Source organism: Eriocheir sinensis, unplaced genomic scaffold (assembly GCF_024679095.1).
Source record: "Eriocheir sinensis breed Jianghai 21 unplaced genomic scaffold, ASM2467909v1 Scaffold45, whole genome shotgun sequence".
Lineage (NCBI taxonomy): Eukaryota > Metazoa > Arthropoda > Malacostraca > Decapoda > Varunidae > Eriocheir > Eriocheir sinensis.
The window spans coordinates 925,086-934,343 of NW_026111776.1; the positions used below are offsets into that span (position 1 = coordinate 925,086).

The following is a 9,258-nucleotide window of genomic DNA, read 5'->3' on the forward strand; positions in this document are numbered from 1 at the left end:
AGTAACACAAGAAGAGGGAGTTTGAAAAGAGTTACACAAGAATAAGGAAGTTGAAAAGAGTTACACAGAAGAAGGTATTGAAAAGAGTAACACAGAAGAAGGTATTGAAAAGAGTAACACAGAAGAAGGTATTGAAAAGAGTAACACAGAAGAAGGTATTGAAAAGAGTAACACAGAAGAAGGTATTGAAAAGAGTAACACAGAAGAAGGTATTGAAAGAGTAACACAGAAGAAGGTATTGAAAAGAGTTACACAGAAGAAGGTATTGAAAAGAGTAACACAGAAGAAGGTATTGAAAAGAGTAACACAGAAGAAGGTATTGAAAGAGTAACACAGAAGAAGGTATTGAAAGAGTAACACAGAAGAAGGTATTGAAAGAGTAACACAGAAGAAGGTTTTGAAAAGAGTAACACAGAAGAAGGTATTGAAAAGAGTTACACAGAAGAAGGTATTGAAAAGAGTAACACAGAAGAAGGTATTGAAAAGAGTAACACAGAAGAAGGTATTGAAAAGAGTAACACAGAAGAAGGTATTGAAAAGAGTAACACAGAAGAAGGTATTGAAAAGAGTAACACAGAAGAAGGTATTGAAAAGAGTAACACAGAAGAAGGTATTGAAAAGAGTAACACAGAAGAAGGTATTGAAAGAGTTACACAGAACAAGGTATTTAAAGAGTAACACAGAAGAAGGTTTTGAAAAGAGTTACACAGAAGAAGGTATTGAAAAGAGTTACACAGAAGAAGGTATTGAAAAGACACAGAAGAAGGTATTGAAAGAGTAACACAGAAGAAGGTATTGAAAAGAGTTACACAGAAGGATTAATTGAAAAGAGTAACACAGAAGAAGGTATTGAAAAGAGTTACACAGAAGAAGGTATTGAAATAGTTAAACACAAGAAGGTATTGTAAGAGTTACACAGAAGAAGGTATTGAAAAGAGTTACACAGAAGAAGGAATTTGAAAAGAGTAACACAAGAAGAAGGAATTTGAAGAGAAATAACACAAGAAGAAGAAATGTGAAGTAACACCGGAAGGAAAATGCAGAGAAGTAACACTAGAAAAATGAAAATGGAAATGAAAAGAATCATCCACCTTTCGGCCCAAACCAACATCACAAAATTATGGGCGAGTCTCTTCTGGGAGGAAAGCGGCTCGTTCAGACCCAGGAACACCAGAAAGGATGATAGAAACATCAAGATAAGGCAAACAGAAAAGTCATCCACCTTTCGGCCCCTGGGGAACCAGTGGGTGACAGGTGAATCTCCTCTGGGGAGAAGGAGGCTAACCCACACAGTCAAGATAGAGGATAGAGAAAGGAAATTAAATCATCGAGAAAAGAAAATGAAATTACAATATCAAGAAAATAACTAAAAAGTCATCGAACTTTCGGCCCCTGGGGCCGCAAGGCGGGTGACGGGTGAGTCTTCTGGGGAGGAGGAGGCTCATCCACAGCCAGCAACACCAACAGAAAGAAAAGAAAAGAAAACATCAAGAGAAAAGAAAAGAAAACATCAAGAGAAAAGAAAAGGAAAAGAAAAGAAAAAAACAAAGTAAACAAAGCAAAACAAGACAAAACAAAAACAAAACAAATTAAAACAACATAATAAATAAATAAATAAACAACCCAATAACAAACAATATAATTTAGCTACTGGGACTGCTCAAACGATCGAGATCAGCTTGGAAGTGTTCTTTATCCGTTGTCGTAGTGACTCTGCTGGCTATGTTTGTGTCGTCGGCAAATTTCGATATTTTACACGATAGCCCCTCGTCAATGTCATTTACGTACACTAAAAACAGAACAGGTCCCAGCATCGACCCCTGTGGAACACCGGTTTTGACATCTCGCCAGTCAGATAACATAAGAACATAAGAACGTTGGAATCTGCAAGAGGCCGGTAGGCCTATACAAGGCAGTTCCTTTGACCCTAAACTCCCGTGTATCTAACCCCACCTAGTATCGCTGTCCATGAATTTATCTAATCTATTTTTGAATGTGACAATTGTATTGGCACTCACCACATGACTGCTAAGCCTATTCCACTCATCCACAACCCTGTTGGTAAACCAATTTTTGCCTATGTCCCTGTTGAATCTGAATTTATCCAGTTTAAATCCGTTACTTCGTGTCCTACCCTGTTCTCTTACCAACAAAACCTTATGAATATCTCCCTTATTAAAGCTATTCATCCATATATAAACCTCGATCATGTCTCCACGCACCCTTCGCCTTTCTAGAGAATGCAAGTTTAACTGTTTGAGTCTTCCCTCGTATGGCAAGTTTCTCAACCCCTGAATCATCTTAGTCATCCTCCTCTGCACTGATTCTAACATTTTGATATCCATTCTATAGTAAGGTGACCAAAACTGAACCGCATAGTCAAGATGAGGTCTAACTAATGCTAAATATAGTTTGAGGAAGACTTCGGCGCTTCTGTTGCTTGTTTTTGAAGCCTTACTGGGTGTCGGAGATTGCATGATTGTCTTCTAGAAACTTAACAAGTTTGTCTCTAATGATCTTTTCGAGTATTTCTCCTGCCACTGATGTCAAACTTATGGGCCTGTAGTTTAATGCAACACTTTTGTCTCCTTTTTTGAAAATCTGTGTTACGTTCGCCATCTTCCAGTCTTCCGGGACCTTATTCAGTTGAGCTGACCGGTTGAACATATTAGTGAGTGATTGAATTATTTGTTGTTTAAGCTCTTTTAATGACCGCGGGGACAAACTGTCAGACCCCGCTGACTTGTCGTGTCGAGTTTGTCCAAATACTTTTTCACTTCTCCGCGGGCCAGGGCCCTCAGCAATGGTTTCGATGTCCTCGACTGTGAATACGGATGCTAAGTTAGTGTTGAGGATTGTGGCCATTTGTTTACTGTTCCGAGTTACTGATCCAGTCTCGTCTGTCAGGGGACCAGTATTGGTTATATGTTTTTCGATCTGATGTATGTGAATAATTTTTTGAGTTGGTCTTGATGTTGCGCGCTATTTGTTCATCATAGTTGCGTTTATTACCTTCTAATAAGGGTGCGACAAGCTTTTAGGCTGGTGTGGTACTGTGTGCGGGCTTCGGCAGTGTCATTCTCTTTCATTAGATTATATAAAAAAAAAAAAAAAAAAGTTTACCGCCCTTTTTAATTCTCTGGACATTCACGGTGGATCTACGGCACCATTTACTCGCCTGGGTTTCGTAGGCACTGTAGCCTTCTCTACTCCCAAAGCTTATCTTTGAAGTCGTTCCACGTTGTTGATTGTATTGTCGGTGAGGTTAAGTTGGTCCCAGGTCGCAGGAGGAAGCAGCTCACGGGCTAGGTTGAAATTTGATTTTTGTAGTCTGGTATCACTGACAGATTGTCTACGAGTTTGTGACATATGTTGACATTAAAACGGATTTAGTGGTGATCGCAACCATGAATTTTCTCACCATTTTCACAGTCGCGAATGAGGTCGGGTCCGCTTACTAATACCAAATCCGGCAGATTGTTTTCTCTTGTCGGTTGAGTTACAACTTGAGTGAGGAACGAATCCTTAACCATTTCTATAAGTCTGTTATTACTTATCAAGGAGGAGGAGAAAGGAGGAAGAAGAAGAAGAAGAAGAAGAAGAAGAAGAAGAAGAAGAAGAAAAGAGGAACAAGAAGAAGCAGAAAATTCATAAAGAGCTCTACCGCCGCCTCCTCCTTATGCTTGTTTTCATGTTTCCATGTTTCCTGCTTGATTAGGGAGTGTTCATGAACTTGTGTAATGAATAATCTCAACACCAGGGAGAGGAGGAAGAGGAGGAGGAGAAATTGAAAGAAGAAACAAGAGAGAGAGAGAGAGAGAGAGAGAGAGAGAGATGACCTCTGTACCTGGAAGACTGTCTGTAATTGGAAGACTCATCATTAAAAACTCTGCTTTCTAATGAGGATAATCGAGCTAATGAAGATACACGTACGGTACATATGTTCGATTACTGTTGCTTCTTTTCTTTAGCGTTCTGTCCTCCTTTCATTGTTTATATTGCCTGCAGACGATTCATTCCTCATGTTTACAAGCTACGAAGACGGAAAATAAGGAAACGGAAGGGAAATAAAAATAAAAGGATGAATAGCGAGATGAAAAAGCCAAAACAAGAAGATGAGGAAGAACTTAACAGAAAAATACGAAAAATAAACAATAAAAAAAAGAAAATATGCTTTGGAAGATAAGGAGGAGGAGAAGGAGGAAAACGAGGAGACAAAGAAGAAAATTGAGGAAGAACAAGAAAAAAAGAAAAAAAGCAGTGTTGTGGAGAGTATTGCTGTGTTGAAGTCGAGCTTAAACACCGCGGCACAGCACACAGCCTTGCCCTCTCCACAGCCGCAGCACAGACACGCCACCCCTTTGCCCAGGCCGCTGACACTCCCGACGCAGCAGCGGCTAAATACCAAGCGACACCCTCCTTGCATTATTGAAATGGCCAGCGCTCTCCCCCACCTCCTCCTCCTCCTTCTCCTTCTACTTGCCCTCCTTCTCTTCCTCCACCACCTCCTCTTCCTCCTTGCCCTGCTTGCCACCCTCCTCCTCCTCCTCTTCCTCCTCCTCTTCAACCCTGCCCTTTGAACTCACTCTACCTCCTCTTCATTGCTCTCTTTGCACGCTCCCTTCTCACGCTACCATTTTCCATCTCGTTTCTTTCTTTCTTCTCCCATTTCTCCATCTCCTACTATTCCTCCTCCATCTCCTCCTCCTCCTCCTTCTTCTCTTTCTCCTCCTCCAGCCCTCTAGTGATCTCCGACCCTCTCTCTCTTCCCCTCGCTTCCGCACACTCCACCACAGATTATAACTATTAGTCTCTTCATCTTGACAAGGCATTATCTCCTTTTTCACCTGTATTTCCTTCGCTTCCTCTTCTTCTCAATGTCTGTGTGTGTGTGTGTGTGTGTGTGTGTGTGTGTGTGTGTGTGTGTGTGTGTGTGTGTGGGTATGTATGTGGTGTGCGTGCAGGCGGGCGAGGGCAGGCCGGGGGGCACATGGCATTGTTGGGCATTCAGTTGCGTTCTCGGCGTGTCGTGGCGAGACCCTCCTCCCGTTACTCATCCCTGCCTGTTGTTGGTCTGTTTCACTTTTCCTTATGAGTTCATTGTTTCTCATCGTGTGTCTAACGGGGCTTCTTTCTCCTTTTTTTAACATTTCAATATAAGTTGTTGTTTTTGTCTTGGATAGTTAGGTTACGTGGGGTTAGGTTTACAGGAGTCGCCTTGTTTAAGCCTACTGGCCTCTTGCAGACTCTTAATTTATGTACTTATAATTTTTTGGCGCATAACGTAACTTACTCATGCATAATATATCCTATCGTTAGTGTCTAGTATCTTGTGGTCAACTCAACTCCGTCATGATACTCCTGCCGGCCTTTATTTTCTCCATAATGCTTTTTTTTTTTTATTCGTCCTCCACTGTTGTGTACCATCATATAAGACCGCCAGAACACTAATTAAAGAACATTTCTTTGGACGTATCTTTCTCTGTCACATAGAAGTATTCCTTTGTTATTCACTTAATCATGTTTACACTTACATGTGAATTTGTTACTTTTTTTGGCCTTGAGTTGTTTCCTCTAGTCACCTTGTGTAAAAAAAAAATGCAATAAACTCGTTTTTCATCGGCAATTCGATTCTTCTGTCTTAGCACATGGTTATTAAAGTTTCAAAATTGGACGTCTTTACATCTTACTGTACATCGCAATGGTGCTGAAGCTATATTTTTGCATATTAGCGATGAGTTTTTCTTGGGTAAATAGTTTTCATTCCGTGTATGACATAAAATTCCGCATGTTGTCTCCAGTGCTGTACTATTACTGGCGCTGCCTCTCATAAGTCTGGCGGCCAGAGTTTGTGAGATACCCTTCAGTAGGCGGAACAAAGGGCGGTTGTCAAGTAAGCAAACACGCATCAGCCGGGCCATGCTCCGGAGTTTAGGCATGACAGAGGTAAATATACTAAGAATATCGTGGCATTGACAGGGCAGCTTACAGCTCCATTAACTCCAGTTTATGTAAAAATCCCAAATTAGAACTGAAAGTTACATTAGAGTGTAAAGTTATGCCATAAATAATGCCAATGAGTGTAATTGTCGACGTGGGTGCGTGTTTTTCCGGTAATTTTATATGCTACGACGTTGATGAATGCATCCCAGTGTGTTACGGAATGGCCAGTATGTGTTCTCTGCCTCATTCAGGTCAGGCCGGACATGCTTGAGTACCAGGCATTCCACCGACGTGCCTGAGGCGTGTGTTGACAAGGAGCGGCGGCGGCCACGGGTCAGGGCGGCGGGATACAGGGCGGCCGTGGCCTTGGACTTGATGGGCGCCGTGTGGCCGTCTCAATGATGTAATTTTAGGGCAGGGTGGCTATGGAGATGCCTTGGCGTTTCTCTTGCCAGTCCGTCTGGAAAACAATTTCAGCTTAGGCATTTATGTAAAATTTGATTGTTCCAAAAAACAGTTTCTGCGAAGAGAGCTAGAACGTTTTAGTTTTATACCAAAACATTGTTATTCTTAAGCATTGTTATATACCACTCAATTAAAAGTACTATATTTGTGTGTGTGTGTGTGTGTGTGTGTGTGTGTGTGTGTGTGTGTGTGTGTGTGTGTAATCGTGTGTGTGTGTGTGTGTGTGTGTGTGTGTGTGTGTGTGTGTGTGTTACTCACGGTCTGATCACGTGATGGACTCTTGAAGACCAATCGATACCTCCCAGAGCTTTAATCTCATTTAACTGACCTTTGAGTATACGTGGGACCTCGCCTACCAGTCCCTTCATCTCCCTTCCTCCGGAGGGGACAGCAGCCAATCCTTGTCAGCAGAAGCAGCTTTCGACCTGAGAAAGGCTCGAACCTCGATATACTGTGATGGCAGACTGAGAATTTAACCACAACACCAAGGGAGCGTTTTTTTATATTTTTTTTATGTGTGTGTGTGTGTGCGTGTGTAACTGCGGGCATGTGCGTGCGTGCGTGTGGGTGTTATCATCATATCACAAGAGGTACGCGAGAGACCACTTAGCAGGTAACGCCTCTCGTCATGATTGCTTCGTTACCGTTATCAGCAGCAATTATGAGCTAATTACTCGTCGTCCAGCCCCGGCGTAGAGATACCACCGCCTGTGCCCATGACCGACTGCGCCCCCGACAGGCCTACTGGAAACAATTTGTCCAGGTATTTGGTGGTCACAGCGGGGAGCCTCAGCGGTGAGATATTATGGGCCTCGCCGCCCCTCCCTGGCACCCCAACACATGTATGGGGCAGGTGACGCGCCGCCCCGCCCCGCCCCGCCCCTGCCTCAGGAGTCCAGAAAATCAGTGTTAATGTTTTCGTACTGCGACCGCTTTTTATTTCAAGTGTCATCTTCCTGACCAATTTGAAAGCCTCCCAACAATGCCAGGAGCTGTGTGCTTCCCGCCATTTGGTGTTTAGTTGTCTGTACGTAGAAGTAACGATCTGATGCGTATAGTCTGTCGCTACGCAGTCCTGGGGCGTCGTGTGCGCTCAGTGGAGTCTTGCAGTGGGATATGTTTGCCAATTTGTACGCACCAGACCAATTAGCTCTCATAAGAGAAGACACTACACTGGAAAGTTGAAAATTTTTATTAAGTATAATAATGAAATAATATTAAAACGAAATATGTAAACTTTATCAGGACTATATCAATGTTCCCATGCATTGGTTAAAATCACAACAGTAACATCGGTTTCTGATATGACCTACGTGGAAGGAGGCGGACGATAATAAAGCGTATAGGTGGAAAACTGCCTCCACACCAAGGCTCCGTGGTTTGCTAGGCCCTTTTTTTCTGCCCAAGCGAAGCGATGATGGCTTGAAATAAGTTAAGGAAGTTGTAGCTTCAGGCAGCGGAGGGCGTCCGTACCCCTGGCTTCCTAGAGGTGTGCCTACCTGGAAATGTACGGAAAACATTTTACCTGAGCATGCCTTTCCTGAAGCCCTAGCGTGGCATAACAAGGACTAGATTTCTTGGATAACAGTGGTTTCATGTTTATTTATTTATTTATTTTTTTACGCGATCGCTACGGCTTCTCGACCATCACTCTCACTTCACCACCTTCCACCGATCCATCCATCCCTCCACCAACAACCTCCACCCTACGTTTATTTACATCTTCCACTATCAGTCTCTCCCTTCTTCCATCCCTTCGCCAACGTCTACCCGTCCACAGCATCCACTTCCTCCCACTAATAAATTCCACCCATCGTCCACCCAAAGCTCCACCCTCCCTCCGACACCAACTCTCGCCCTACCCCGCCGACCACTAACCTCCCCCCCCCCGGCACCGCTCCTCCCGGCACCGCTCTACACCCGCCCCGCCCCTTATGCCAGGCCATCCCGGGACGGAAAACAAACAAACGAGGCGCCCTGTGACTAGGATTGCCCAAAATAGGAGAAAAGAAATTCATTAAAAATTCATGGAGGATCGCGAAGAATGAGTTTTGTGGTAGTACACGATGATAGGATGCTCTCTCTCTCTCTCTCTCTCTCTCTCTCTCTCTCTCTCTCTCTCTCTCTCTCTCTCTCTCTCTCTCTCTCTCTCTCTCTCTCTCTCTCTCTCTCTCTCGACAGTAAGTTACTAAGTTAAAGATACACTGATACTTTTATTCATTTAGTCTTAAGATGCACTGACGAGCTGACAATCTCCTATCCCTGCGATGCGCGGCTCACGTCACACCCGGGAGGCTGAAGACAACACCCAGCAAGAGTATTCACACTTCTCGTACATATCATTATGCCCTGAAGTTGATTTTCACCGCCGCGAGTGCACGTATTCCGGGATTAATTCACACATCTCGGTACAAATCAGGCATAAATGGCTACATAGAAGTAAGGTATATTTGGGGACATATCCGTCGCATTGGTCCTTGAGCCTGTAGTGGCTACGAACCCATCACCGCGGGACACGAGCCAGCGTGACATCCGAGGTATCTCAGTTTGGCTTCCCCAGGTTTCCCCAGGTGCCCATTGATCAACCATCCCGAAAGGTGGAATGAACAGCTGGGTGAGTTGCACGCCGACCGGCCACGGCAGGATTCGAAACTTGATAATTCCTGTATCCCTTTTTCCTGCATCTTAATCTTACCTGGAACTGTAAGTTATTTTGTTACTTTTTTGCAATCGTTGGGCTTTAAAGTCAAGATTCTGGCTATGCCGCAGGTTTCAATTCACCTTACTTTTCTTCGTAAACTCGACAGCAAATCACTTAAAAATAGAGTCATTTTAATGGGAAAACACTTT

At 43.5% G+C, this 9,258-nt stretch overlaps 1 long non-coding RNA gene across 1 annotated transcript; it reads left to right on the plus strand.

Moving 5' to 3' along the window:
* The first annotated feature begins 204 nt into the window (after positions 1-204).
* LOC126992350 (uncharacterized) lies at positions 205-1,227 on the plus strand. The gene is made up of 3 exons (XR_007746493.1): positions 205-289; positions 449-610; positions 926-1,227. It is a non-coding gene; the product is annotated as an uncharacterized LOC126992350 (long non-coding RNA).
* Positions 1,228-9,258: the final 8,031 nt, after the last annotated feature.